We start from the raw sequence: 15,033 nt of genomic DNA, 5'->3' as shown, positions 1-15,033 counted from the left end.
ACTTTTATTTTCTGGTATGCAAGATCATATACACTTCTAATGTGCTTCCATGGTCATATGATTATATTATACCCACATTCAAGTGGTACTGTTCAGTATGTGAGGAATGAATAGAGGCAGTCATTCCCAGAACCCTTAAACACCAAACACTTTTCTTTAAAAAAAACTGAGTAAGAGAAGAGGAGCTCCATTTTTCTTTTTGTTGCTATTTTGCCATACCCTTAGTAAATAAATAACCCAGTTCACTTGCCTAGTAGCAACCCAGCTGTTAGTTAAGGCAGTAGGTACTCTTCCAAATCACTGCTTTGCTGATCCATCAGAAGATTGTTTGGAACTTGTGTTAACTGATGTGTGGAACATTAATTGTCATGTTAAATACAAAGCAGATGTGAAGTCAAAAATTTCTTTCTCCAGAATGGATTTTTCTCATGCTTTCATGGACTTCAAAATAAATCAGAGCAACTGGACACTTTTTTCTTTGGCCTGGGGCATGTGTTCTGAACATGGGCTGGATCAGCATTTCCTTGACAGGCACTTTTTAAAATTATGCTTTGATCCAGGACTGTAGGAAAGGTGGAAAGGAGCTGTTTCCTTTGGGACTGTCCCAACTCCTTTTTTTCTTGTTACAAAGATACTGTACATAAGAGTTACATAATAGCATAATAAAGGAACCTTCCTTCAAGATTTTAAGTTGGGGTGGGAACCCTGAGTCCTCTTTACAGCTCTTTACAGATTTCATTGTGAGTCTTCATGGCAAAATGGGCAATTTTCTGCAACTTACATTTGTGGCACTTTTGAGGGTAGAGATGGATTATTGAGGCAAGCTGCTCCCAAATCCAAAATAAATGGAAAAGTAGGGTGCAGGTCTGACCCCTGCCTGGATCTTTATCAGAAAGTCTTATGTGGCTTTAATTGTAGCTCCTGTACCACTAGAAGTTGCTCTCCCTGTTTTATGCCAATGAATATTAAACAATTACATACCAGCTTGGTTGGCACTTCTAAATTTTAGTCACAATTTAATACAATCCAAGATTAAGTGCCTTTGACTTTAACAGGCACTACATTCACACTCCAAAGTACTCTTTGGAATCAAATCTGAAGCACTGCACAGCCCTAATATTTAGCTTTTTACTGGTTCATTTCACTTTTATCCCCAGTGTACTCTTGGATTTCTTTAATACTGCCTTTGCTACAAGCCTAATTAAGCTGTTCAGAAATTAGAGGAAAGGTAACTCCCAAGTATTTCAACTACTATGTTTTCTGAAGGATAAAGCTTGTGTGTGTGTAATGTTAGAAACAGAATGAAGGTTTACCTAAACTATTGGAACAAGTGGAAATCCACTGAGAATAGAAATGAAAAGGAAAACAAGAAAGGATAAGCAGAGCAAACAAGTAGCAGTTGAATTTTGTGATAAACATTCTGTATTCCATGTTCAATTGATTTTTAAATATCTTTTCATATAACTGGATGCTTCATTTTGGTTGCATAATGGTTTTAGCAATGCAAAATAGAGATTTTTTTATTTTTATTTACTCATAGGGAAAATACTTTGTAGCTGGAAATGGTGAGTAGAAAACGTAGTAGAGTAGATCTACAGTGAAGAATGAGAATCGCTATAGATTTTTGTAAAAAGCTATTATGCATTTACAATTCTAGCAATTTTAGCAGAAACCTACTTTTCATGATCATTTTTGAAAAATATTCTTAACATTGGGGAAGGCATTCTGTGCAGGAGAGAATGTAAGGTACAAGTATAGATCAGCTGTTGCAAAATTGAAAGCAAGAAATATAAGGGCCAGCAGTAGTAACCTCTAACAGGGAAGTAACCCCTGCAGCATTTGTGGAAGTACAGGCATTTAATTGTAGTAAATTACTGTGGCTCAGAATGCCACTGTGGAAACATTCTGAATTAAGAGTATAGATGAGACCAGCAGGAGATCTGCCTACCAAGGAGACAATGTGTGCATAATCAGCTTCATTAGTAAGAGATTCAGATAGAAAAAAGTCCATGCTATGTTTGTGTTCTGTGACTGAGCAATAGTAGAAGGAGGCTGAAGAGAGTTAGTATCTGTACATGTTAAAATCCTAACAATATCTGGAGGTTGCAGCCAGGGACAGTTGAGCCACATCTGCATTAATTTATAGTGCTGTTGCAGTCCTGAAATTGTGTGCTCTTGCTAAATAGCAGAAAAGATATTACCATTTTTCCTCTATTGTAAAACATCTACTAGGATTACTGACAAAGAGTACTGGTTTGCTTAATAGACATAGGTCTCAGTTAAAAATACAGGGGTTCATATCAGATGTGAATGTCCATCACAGTGATAGCAGGTAACTAGTTAAACAATATAAACTGGCCTTTCCCATAGCCATTTAGCCACGCTGGTTTGTATGAGTTATATTCTGGCATCTTTGGAAAGCATAGCTAGGGGGAGGATGGTATACAGTAAATGGTAACTGAGAACTATTAATGGCACTGCCTAGAGTTTGACTCTAGCTCGTAGCTGAAATGTGACCTTGTTTAAACATTAAGCATCCCAGCTATAACCTCTTCATAATTCTAATACTGAAATGCATATTACTGCTTCTAGGCTTTCTGACACTCTCCTGAAAGTCAATTTCTGACTATTTTTTTGCCTAGAGAGATTCTTAATTTATCCATATCTCAACTTCTGGGCCAAATCAATTAAATTTACATAGCAGAGGCTACAAAAATTATGCTGACAACAAAAAATAGTGATATGAACCAAATCCTACTGTGAGGGGTTTGCTTTGGTTCACCTTTTTAAAAACTATTTAACAGACACCTTACATACTGGGAACACTTACATTCCTCCATAATAGTGTTTATGATAATTAGATCTGAGTTTTCCTATTTGTTCAGTTTATTTTTATGCTCTGGTTTCATTCCTTTTGTAATTTTCAAAGAATATAAAAGGATCTTAAAAACAAGAAAAGGAAACTGATAGTGGCTTGTCATCTAGTCTAAGCCATTTAATACTAACCCATTATTAACATATCATGAATATGATCTTTGGATTCTATGTCAGTTCTAAGTGCATGTGCACATACTGCTAGATGGCTTTAATTTTATCTTACACTCTGATGATGTCCAAAATGGTTGGTTGCAAAGTAAAATCAATTTGTGACTCAGATTGTTAAGTCCTAAACACATCTTTCCTTCCATATGGAAATTGGCTCTCTCTCCTTCAACTATCTGCTCTATTAGGTAGGGCTGAATTTTGCACTTGTTCATTGTGCCAACAGGCACATTTCCCCAAATGTATTTTCCTTTCTTGCCACTCCATCCAGTGGTGAGCAAAAGTGTTGCACTGTTTAAGATCTGGGCACTGATTGCTCAGGCATACAATGAAAATGCAGTGTTTTTCTTAAACTGAATGTTAAGTCTAATCTTGAAGGGAGTGTAGAGACTAATCAAAACTTTAAAATGGAACTATGTAGGAATATTAAATGAATTTATTCCTCATTTTTCTTCTATCCTGGAATCCAAGGCAGTAAATATATGACATACTTTCACTTAGAGCTTGATTGGATCCATACCTATAATTTCAACAAGAGGGCTGTATTTCAGGAATAAGTTCTTTTGAAATGTATTGGGACTTGAGTGTCAGTAACTGGATTCACATATTGCGCTAAGCCGTAATGATAATGCAGTTCTTGATCTTGGCTTCTTACAATAAATCCATCTATGATTTATGGGTTAGTATTCTGTGTAACCAGGCCAATATGGCTTGATAAAACATGATTTAGTGTAATGTGTAAATCCAACCTCTATTTGAAGGATTGTTATTTTGTCATCACTATACTCAAAAGTTTCATGTTCTTGTTGCTGCAATTTATGGCTTAACAATTACTCTAAACCACAGATTTCATGGTTCAGTACAGCCTCCTGTTTTTGGGACTATTTAATTTGATTAACATTCTGAAGGTCTAGAAACTTGCATATTTTTAAAGGACCATTACAGTTTTTATAGTTTCTGATTTGTTTTCATAATGGTCCAATTGGCAATTTTGAATTTATTTTTTTAAACAGTATGATCAGTGTGCCTGAGTACACTGAGGCAAATATTAAACTGTATGTTATCTTCTCTAGTCTTATAACAGAATTGATCTCTCTCTCTCACACACAGATTTTTTGTCATCTTAATGCATATGGTGTCTCCCTTTTCCGCTCAGATTCTCATCTGATCCTTTCTTCTGACCCTTCTAATTGGTTGCAGCATAGTGACTGAATCTATATTAATTCAAAATCAAAATCAAGTGAACTAAACTTGGTTTTAAATTGAGACTACAATTACAGCCATAAATAATTAGCATAACACCCTTTGAACACAGTGGACCTTTTAAATCCTGAAATGCAGTTGTTTACTTGGTAAATTAAGTAATAACTTAAGATTCTCAATCCTATCCTACATCCACATTTTTATCTTGTTTTTTTGTTGGTCAAGAGAAACTCTGGCCTACAAGCTCTGAAGATGTGTCATGACTGCAGAGCATGATAAAATAGAGCCCTCCCCACCCACAAACACATCCTAAATTCAAGCAGTTCTGAAAAAGCGCCCCTCCACCATGTAGAACATAAGATTATCTTGTTCTTAAAATTAGACTCACTCAGAATAAGATGGCAATTTGAAGTTACAGGCTGGGAACCCTCTGGATCGTTTATCACTAGGCTAGTTCAGTGTTTTTATTTTTTTTCCAAGCAGCACTTTTAGCGAAAACTACGAACAGCCAGTTTGCATTCTGGGACCTAATTTTAGGGAGAGCTGGAAGAAGCGGATGGGTTTCATTTCCCAGCGTTCAAAGCGCTACGTGGTTCTTTTCATCCTCACCTCAGATGCCGCCGTTACCTGGACCAACTCTCGCCCCCCCCAACGTTCTATTGCGCAAGGACCGCCCTTCTGAGGGTGACTACGTTTCCCATGCTGCCACGCAACCGCAGCGCGCGCGCACGGGGGCGGGAGGGCTGGAGCGCGTCACGTGGCGCGGCTCCCTATAAAAGGCGACGCTGCGCCGGCAGCCCTATTGTTATCACCGAGCGAAGGTGGGGATGGTGGTCTGCCCGGTTTGGGCCGCCGCTGTGCCTGCCAGAGCCGCCGCTGCCGCCCTTGCTGCCCATTCCCCACTCCCCCCCCTCCGAAGGCACGGAGCTGCTACTTAGCATCATCCCCTGCTTAGGGGATCTTGGGCTTTGCCCTGCAGCCCCGGCCTGTGTAGAGGGAAGGGAGGAGGGACCGGCGGGCGGGAGGAACCCCTACCCGGTGAGTGGCTGGATTCAGCTGGGCCGGCCGGCTGGCTGGCTGGCGTGAAGAGGAGGGCGTGCCTTGCGAGGGGCTGGGCTATGGGGCTTTTCGCGGTGAGGGCGGGAGGAAAGAAGCGGCCAGGAGACCCTTCCCCGGTAAAAGACCCGAAGGCGCTGCGTCGCCGTCTTTGCGCGGCGGTCCCTCGGTGGGTGATTCTCGCCGCCCTGGCCCTTCCTTGGAAGGATGGGCAACGCTGCGCTTGACAGAGGGTGGAGAAGCGCTTCATGCACCCCTCGTCGGGCCAAGGATTGTTTGGGAAGGGGGCGGGGGGGCAGAAACCGTGCCTCACCCTTTTACGTTGCAGGATGGAGGAGACAGACTTCCCTTTGGCGTTCGCGTTTGAGTCCCCTGCCATGCTTCGAGGTCTGTTTTGTCGCAGGCCTTATCTCGCTGACTGAAATAGAGGCTGGGATTGAACGTTGTGTCTCTGTGGTGATTCGGGAGCAGGTCCCTCTCCCTTTAGTTGCCCTCCTATCCTGAGCCTGATCAGAGGGCTTCTGTGTGTCTGCAGGCGCCAGAGAGAAGGGCTGGTGCTGCCTGTCAACCTGAGTTCAATTTGCCTAAAAGGGAGGTTACAGCTAACCTCAATAAGATAAACCTCCGTCTCTTGGAGTTTAGTGTGTAGCTACCTGAAGGTGAGGCCGGTAATTATCTCTTGCTGCAGCATTAAAATAAAACGTTTGAGGAGGGGAGGGGTGGTTTTCAAAATGGGACCTCCACCTTGTGTAGGTAATCTGCATGTGGAGGTGAAGTATGGCGGGGAGGGCAGGGGAAGGGTTCATTATTTGAGGCTGCATCACTGAGCCGAGGGTATTCTCCAAAAGCCTATGGAGATGATCTATCCCCATAGGCTTTTGGAGGATACTTTTGGCATATGTATATATGTGTGCCAAGAATATCCTCCAAAAGCCTATAGAGAGAGAGAGAGAGAGGGAAAGTGTTGAGTTTTTAGGAATTTTTGGTCCTCTGATTTGATTTTTATAGGTACTTTTGAAAAAGCAGTTTTATTCCTGTATAGGCAAAGATATATTGCCAGTTTTCATTCTTTAGTCTAGAATCAGGGGAAGACATGGATGGGGTTAACTTAAGAGACAAATTATGGGTGGCATTTGTGGGGCAGTGCCTCTACCTTGTTGGATTTTACAGCAATTCACTTCATGTGATGTTTATGATACGTACTTCAAGAATTATCCCTGTACGATGGAAGATATTTTGAAAGATGGGTGAAAATGGTTTAGAACAAGAGTGGGCTCAGATAAAGATAGCTTATTTTGAGTTGACTTTGGCCTTGAGGTTATTTCCTAGTGTTGGGTTCCTGGAAGTCCTAAAGAAAATCTAAATGCTACAGAAGGCTCTCTTTTTGGAAGATTCTAGAAAATATTTTAAGTAGTACTCCTACTCCCTTATGGCTATGCCCTGGAATTAGAGGGCACATACATTATGAATTAATTACAGTAAATATGAAGGTGATGAATGAATGTTTTTGTCTTACTGAGTTATTAACACTAAAATAAAGGATTTCTCTCTTTTCATTCTGAAAATATTGATGAAATATTATAAAAACAGGCTTGGAAAAAGTCACCTTAAATAGTAATTATGTTAGTCTGGTAAACAGGGATTTTTCATGTGAAATTGTCTGTTAGTGAATGTAATGCAACAACCATTTCATAAAAGATGTGACATAGGCTTGGAAGTAGGTTGTGTACATATATAGGTTCAGAGATTTGCCAAATTAAGTAAAGATGGTAAGAACAAAAATCCAAAGATACAAACCATAGCCTGTTCATTAAAATGTTTATATGAAATATAAAAAATCAAACCAAAAATGCAGATGCTCGGTAGGATACCCAAATTTTTATTTGGCCATAGTATACCACCATTAGATGTTGCCTCTTGCTGTATAAATTTGGATATTCCTGCATTATGTTATATTCGATAATTTTCAGGAAGTGCAAAAACTTCTGAAGCATTGGAAGCCCAGAAGAAATATTAAGGATCCTACTTTTTTATAAGCTCCACAAGCTAAGAGGAGGAAAGGAATTAAGAGGACTATGCAGGATTTTAGATTCAGAGGGAAAAGGTGTTTTGGAGTACACAGGAACACCTGCTACCAAACCAAATGTGTCTTCCTGATGCAGCTGTGGAGGGCAGCCATGTGATCCTAGGAAAGGCCGTAACTCTATCCCTGTCCCATGTGCTTCATAACACTTTTTTTTAATGTATATTTGAGTCCAAAATCCTGTACATCCCTAGGAATTATTCACTTCATCCTGGGTTTCAAGATCTTCTGATAATTTCTCAGATTGGGTCAAAATATGAAAATAGATAATCTGGAATTTAGAATAGTATTCATTGCATTATTGTGGAAACAGAAATAATATCACTATTAGATGCTCACCACTCATCATGTGGTGAAGAACTTGAAGGAATGGTGATGAGAGTCTTACAAAATTTAAAGTAAGTCATCATACTCATAACTATTTAATTGTATGTGGGGAACTGTGGGAGAGGTTCATTTCATATTTTTGCATAAATGAAGTTGCCAGACTAGTTCCCACTGATGATCAGCCTTTTCAACTATTTCATTACTTGAAAATTATTTAACCCAGCTCAAAATTCTGTTTCAAAATCCTGCAGTCAAGCCTTAGAGGAAAAAAATACAGTTGGTAAGATTTTTATTGTGCTTTTTATAATTTAAGCTATGGTATTATATATTTATAGATTTGTCCTACATAACATTAATAAGAAGGGTTAGATTATTTGATAAACAAAATGAAATTGTCCCAGGTAAAATAACAGAACAACTTGTCTTGAGATTTGTCCAAAAGTATGTCCTCTGTTGATCAATAGCAGTGATGTTACAATAATGGCTCTTCTAGAATGCAATCTTTCAAGGTCTTACTGATGTAAGGAGCATCTGATTTATATAAAAAAAATTAATGGCTTTAATTGTATACAATATTTTTGTAGTAATTCATAAGAAGCATTTCTTGAATGAAAACAAAACCATACAGCTTGAAATTTTAAATCTTGTTTTTCTTCAGTTATTATTAAGTGGAGGTCATACATGGTTAAAAATATGTTTTTAAAAAGTGAGGTCAGCGGACACAAATGTTGAACATATATTTAAAATATGTATTTTATATTTATATTAGATTATGTAAATCTGTTTTTTTTCTAAGCATGTTAGAGTAGCATTCATGGTTGCCATTCTTTCCCATTTGATTTTCATGATAGTTCTGTAAATTAGTTTAGCACCATGGTCAACCAATGAGTAGTATGGCTAAATCAGGATCTAAATTCCAGCCACCCAAAGCCTAGTTCAGTTTGCTTCCTTATCTAGCACTTGCTTAAATTACTAACAAGAACATTGGAGTTTGTCCTATGATTTCACTGAGGATTCAGCAAGCTGTTTTTCTTGCATGTAACTGACCCCTTCTAGAATATGATGACACAACAGTCTAGTGATTAACATCTTTGACTTGTACCTGACAAGCAATCTGTTGTAATCTAAATGACTAATTTGGTTAAAAATGAAAATGTAGCAAATTTAATACATTAGACTGGTCTTGGTATTAATACATTGTTTCTATAGACTGATTCTGGGGAGATGGGAACCTGACAGGAAGGGAAGAACTTTTGGTTTGGGAAAAATCACCCCTGGGTAAAAACCTCTGTAACCATTCAGGGGGAAGACCTAGGAAATAAATATAATAAATCAAAGTCAAAAGGGTAAGGGTGCATGACAGAAAATTCAAGGGTGAATCTGCATAGGTGCTTATATGCATATGCCAAAAATCTCTAAGCCAAAAGAAAGCACTGCGTGTTTGACATTACACAGAAAAGACAGATGTACAATAGGGTACAGTTATCTCTGGATATATATTCAGGAAGGGTATAGTGGGAATGGAGCTGCCTTGTATGTCAAAGAAGTCCTGGAGTTCCATAAAGTAGAAGACACAAATGAGGCAGACTTTTCTAGTGAACAACAGTGGATTCCATATCAGTTTGCAAAACCAAATTGTTAATAGGAGTGTGCTGTCACCCACCCCCGAACCAAGAAGCTGAAGCTGATCTGTAGATGAAAAATGAAATTAGAGAGGCATATGAAAAAGAAACTTTGATTTAACAGACTTCACTTTGGTGGATGCAGTAGATCAGATTTCCATCCAGACAACCCTCAAAATAACGGATGCCAGTTGCATCTAAATGATGAGGCAGTTAAATTTACATTAATTTTACTTTAAATTTAACAGCATCTGTGGTACTTTATGTCATTTTCTTACATCCTTATGCAAATGATATAAATTGCCACGGTGATGTGCTTTCATATTTAGCAGATATTTTAACTGCAGCTAACACCTCCCCCAAATGGTCTGTTAAGACAAGGTTTCACTATAATAGTAATAGGAGACTTCAGTCACCCTCGCTTTGACTCGAAAATCTTATTCTAGACTTGAGAAATCTAATTTTTAGATACCCTAAATGATTATGTCTTGGAGCAGCTAGTCAAGAATCCAATAAAGGGAGCTGTAATGCTGGAGTTAACATTAAATAGCATCCAGAATTTTGTTATTAAGCCAGTCATAAAGTAGTCATGATGCTGGAGCAGTCAATGTGCATATAAGTGGATGCTTGCCAGGAAAGGGCACGTAGTCATATTTCATTTCTGAAGAAGAAACATCTAGAACAGTGTTTATCAACCCTGACAACTTTAAGATGTGTGGACTTCAACTCCCAGAATTTCCCAGCCAGCAAGTTGTCAAGGTTGAGAAACGCTGATTTAGAAATGGGGGAAACTATTAAAAGTTGAATAGGGGAGTTAAGAGGGCCAAATTCTCCACAGGATTTGGAGATAAAATAATATAGAATGTCAGGTAGAATGTATACCTTAGATCATGAAAGCTACCATGAAGTCCAGAAGGGTATCAGAGTGGTTAATGTGCAAATCTTATCCAAGCGAGGAGAATAATCAAACTGAAGAAAAACAAGACTTTGAGGAGTGCATAGCAAAGAATATTAAGGCGACCTTAATTATCTTCTTGGTTAGGCTAGTGGCATTATGGTGTGCCAAAGGAGGATATGGAAATATAGAAATGGAATTAATTTTGAGACTGTAGGACAGTGCACAAGTTTCCTGTTGGAATATTGGATCAACTGAGAGAAATACAAGTAGTTCTTGTTTAATTATGGCAATTGGGACCAGAATTTCTGTCGCTAAGCGATGCAGTCATAAATTGTGGCATCATGTGACCTCATTGCTTAGCAGCAGTTTTGGTACTTCCTGGTTGCTGCTGTTAAGTGAATCACTGTAGGTCGTTAAGTGAGGACCACCTGTGGACACAATGAGAAAGTTGTAAGACAACCTGACCAACTAAAAATAAAGAACCTCTATACACAGATGACATCTACTTGAGTTCTTAACTTCAATATAAAAAAATAATACAGAGTTTCTCTTTTAATATCTGAATCTATTCGGAGAACTAGAAAATAGCCAATGTGACTACAATTTTATAAAAGAGACGAAGTTAATAATAAAAACTATACAGGTAGTCCTCGACTTACAACCACAATAGGGACCGGAAAATTCATTGTTAAGCAGTGCACTTGTTAAACAAGGCATCATGTGACAACACCCAATTTTGCAACAAATTTTGCAGCAGTTGTTAAGCAAATCACTGCAGTTGTTAAGTGAATCATGTGGTTCCCCATTGATTTTGCTTGCCAAAAGCCAGCTGGGAAGGTTGCATGACCCCAGGATGCTACAACCATTGTAAATACATGCCAGTTGCCAAGTGCCCAAATTTTGATCATGTGATCATGGGGACACTGCAATGGTTGCAAATGCAAGGACTAGTTGTAAGTCACTTTTTTCAGTGCCGTCGTAACTTTGAATGGTCACTAAACAAATGGTCATAAGTCAAGGACTACCTGTAGATCAGATAGGTTTCCTTCTGTTGAAAAAACCAGCATGGCTTCTGCAAATGTAAGTTTTGCCTCACTAACCTTGTAGACTATTTTGACAGTGTCTGCAAATCATGTAGACAGAAGTGATCCAATAAATACTGCCTATAGATTTTCAAAAAAGTCTTTAACAAAGTCGTTCACAAAAGTCCTTGAGCAAACTTGGCTGCCATAGGATAAAAGGACAGATACTCTCATGAATTGTCAGTAAGTTAAAAAAACAGGAATTGGAAAATAGGAATAAGTAGGCAATCCCCACGCTAATGTTGTGCAAAATGGAGTCTTCTGGGTACCAGAGTAGTGTTTTGCTTCTATATACATGTTCGAGAGATAGGCTAAGCAATGTAATGAACACGTTTACAGATTATGCCAAATTATTCAGGATAATAAAGGATTGTGCATATCACTAAAAGGGTCTCTCCAAACAGGATGAATGGGCTTCAAAATGGTAAATGCAGTGTAAACAAGTATCAAGTGATCCATCTTGGCACAAAAAAAAAAAATCAGATGTCACCGATACATTAAATGAGATTTGAGCTGGCAGTGACTGACCAAGAGTCATGGTGGACTATTCAATGAAAATGTCAGCCCCATGCTCAGCTGTTCTATAAAAGGCAAACTCTGTGCTTGGAATCATTAGGAAGGGTACTGAAAGTAGATCTGCCAGTATTACAATACTTTATACAAGGATATATTAATATTATATACCCTTAGGCAAACCTACAGTGAAGCCACATTGGAGTGTTGTATATATTTTTGATCACAGCATCTTAAGAATATTACTGACCTAGAAGAGGTGCAGAAAAGGGCAAGGAAAGAATATAGTAATTGTGTTTCTTTAGCTTGAAATGAAAGAGAAGACATGACAGAAGCGTACAAAATCCTACATTGCCGAGATTACATGGGTAGACAGAAGTTTTTCTCCCCTTTCATATTGTTAGGACTTGAGTTTTTCCATTGCAGTAAATGCAGGCAGACAGCACAATTCTTTGGTTGCATTTTGATGGACCTGCTCCTATAGGACAGTTTTAGAATCCCATGTGCAAATGCAGTGATACAGAAGAACTATTCTGCACTGATGATTTCATAATCAAGAATATTGAATAAATCACTCTTAAGTTATTTACTTACTGCAGTTAAGTTTGATCATTTGACCAGGTAAACCTTTTGCTTTAGATTATATTCTTTCTTGCTGGTACAGTCCATATTTTTTTTTTCTTCCTAGTGTTTTCCCGCAAATGCAGGATTTGCTTTTTTTGGATCAACCGAATGTTGATCTATTGGTTGTGACAGGAATTAACTGACCACCTTGTTGCCTGAGCCTGTAAATAAGATGTGTGCTTTATGTCTCCTTTTTGTGTAAAAATTCTAATACAAAACTAAAACTTTTAAAAACTTTTCTGATATTAATTTATAGAACTCATGTGTTACTTGTGGAAAGATATATCTCTTCTTTTAAAACAGTTAATATTTGTTGTATAGAGCATCAGCACTGTCCTTGTACTGAACTATACCAATGCTACTGGCCTAGCTGAAGTTTTGCACTCACACCGTTGTAGTACACATTGCTTTAGAATATTCCTGTGTTTTATACCAGATATAACAGAACCCTTTTAAAACAAGAGCAGGCTTGGATGTTTGCATCTTCTAATGATGTCATCTTACACGAGGTCAGTTTGCTTCTCTGCAGTGAAGGTGCTATGTCATTCTGTATGCATAATTTCTGCTTGCACATATATAGTAACTTAATGAAATTAGGTACTCCAGAATTCTGAAAGAAAAGATCCTATCACAGAGGATTATGACAAAAGTCTATGGCCTGTTCTCTCCTCCTCCAAATTAGATTTCCTCAGATGCTTAAGAACATTTTTTAAAATCCTGCCCTATTTCATGGTTTAAGATGGCTTTTAATAATTAATGCTTCTCTATTTTTTGCCTAAGATAAATTATTTTCTTCAATAATTCTGTAGAGTCCGTAGATAGCCTGATTCTTTTGCTGCAGGGGAGATGTAGTAGAGTTATGTCTAGAGAATTTCTGATCTTTATTTGAAACTATGTTATATCTGTCTGCCTTTTGCCTTCCCTTCAGTGATGGGGAGAATATAAAAGTAAAAGTTTTCAGCATGCATTTCTTCCCTGTTCCGGTTGATTGGCCAGGTTATTTGCAATTTGATTCTTGTGGAGCTTCAGAAAAAAAAAAATCAAGAGATGTAGAAGTATATTCTGGTCCTTATGTGCCCTAACTGAGCAATTTCATTCCAACTCATGAAATAAAATTGGCAGCATACACATTTGATAAATGAAATAAACGACTGCAAGAGATGGACTGTGAGTTAGTAGCACGTAACCACACTGATGCCATGTTTGAGCTAGGAATATTTCAGCTGTAATTAACTAGTTTTTTTGGGAGGCTGCATTACAGCTCATCCTTCCTTCAAGAAGCTCAAGATAATATGTAATTTATGTTTACCTCATCTCTGAGCCTAAACCTGACATGATGAAGTGATAACTAGCCAAAAGTGGTGCCTGTCTGAGTAGAAATGTGAGTTAAATACCCTATCCTAATAATGTGCAGTACTCTTACCTCTACGTCACATTGGCTGATTAGTCTAACCACTTATCTGTTTGTATTAATTTGAAAAAGAATAGGGATCAAAGAAAGAACAGATCTGGAGGGACAGACTATGAGCCTGATGTATAGATCCAATGTACCTACTGTGCTGGAATCTGGGATTTGTACTTTAGCAGATGTAGCATTCTGTACTTTGACAAGTAATGTAGGGATTATTGGTTGTTCCAGCTTTGCTCCCCTATCCCAAAGGCATTAAGGATGCCTCCTAGCCCCAAATCAATCCCTATTATAGATTCGCTGTGATATGTAGGGGAAGCCAGACATACTTGTGGCAGTGTCTTTAGTGATTATGCTGATGAGGTATGGCTTTCATACAGCAGATAGCAGCATTTCCCAAACGTTAAAGATCACTGTGGTAACCATCTTTTTCCAAATTAAAATCAAGGTACATTTCACTCCTACAGTTGTAAAGATTTATACTGAATTTATAAGCATACTTGCCTTCAGAGGAAACCCCACCTCCGTTTACACTGAATTACTGTTTTAAGTAAAGTGTCTTGTTTGGGGAAAAAAGTGACTGAAGGAGAGATATTATAGATATCTCTGTATGAGTGATATGTATCATTGCTTCTGTACATTGAAATCAAATCATTACTAAGTAAAGTCTTATGTCAAAGTTACCATTCTAGCCCAGAGAGACTGGAATGAAGCAAAGCTGGTGAGGCCACTAGAGATATAGTAGGTAGCCTTCCACGTAGGTTAGATGCATTTTATCTCTCTTGATAAACCAATTATTGGACTTACAGGATTGAGCAACACATTTGTAATTATTTGTGTCTTAGCTTTAATGTTGTCAATCCTGATGAGTAAATGTTTCTTTTTAAAATTGTCACATTTTTTCCTCATTTTTTTGTTAAAATACTGTCCCAAAAAGTTTACCTCTTTATCTAAGAACTTTTTGTGCCACTAAATAGTAAGATAATGCAAGCACAGTGATTTCAGTTATTTCTAATACAGGTAGTCCTTGTTTAGCAACAACAATTGGGACCAGCAACTCTGTTGCTAAGCACTGCAGTTGCTACGTGAAACATCATGTGACCTTGACTTACGATTTTACTTCTGCATTCATGATTAATTCTGCTTGTTGCAAGCCAGTTGCGAAGCACACAAAT

The 15,033-nt window shown here is 38.1% G+C and overlaps 1 protein-coding gene across 3 annotated transcripts in view; it reads left to right on the top strand.

The window, feature by feature from the left end:
* Window positions 1–5,044: 5,044 nt before the first annotated feature.
* Window positions 5,045–15,033, top strand: part of CSRNP2 (cysteine and serine rich nuclear protein 2) — a 41,788-nt gene continuing 31,799 nt past the window's right edge. For 2 of the 3 annotated variants that reach the window (XM_007420724.4, XM_025167087.2), the window contains exon 1: window positions 5,045–5,283. The gene's annotated coding sequence lies outside the window, so the exon portion shown is untranslated. Of the gene's footprint in view, window positions 5,284–5,367; window positions 5,471–15,033 lie in introns of those variants that run through there. The other variant, XM_025167092.2, reaches the window with a different exon arrangement.

Source organism: Python bivittatus, unplaced genomic scaffold (assembly GCF_059951505.1).
Source record: "Python bivittatus isolate LINGU-HERP-01145 unplaced genomic scaffold, Pbiv_v1 ctg000220_np1212, whole genome shotgun sequence".
Taxonomy (NCBI): Eukaryota; Metazoa; Chordata; class Lepidosauria; order Squamata; family Pythonidae; genus Python; species Python bivittatus.
This window is presented reverse-complemented; position numbering and strand designations above follow the sequence as displayed.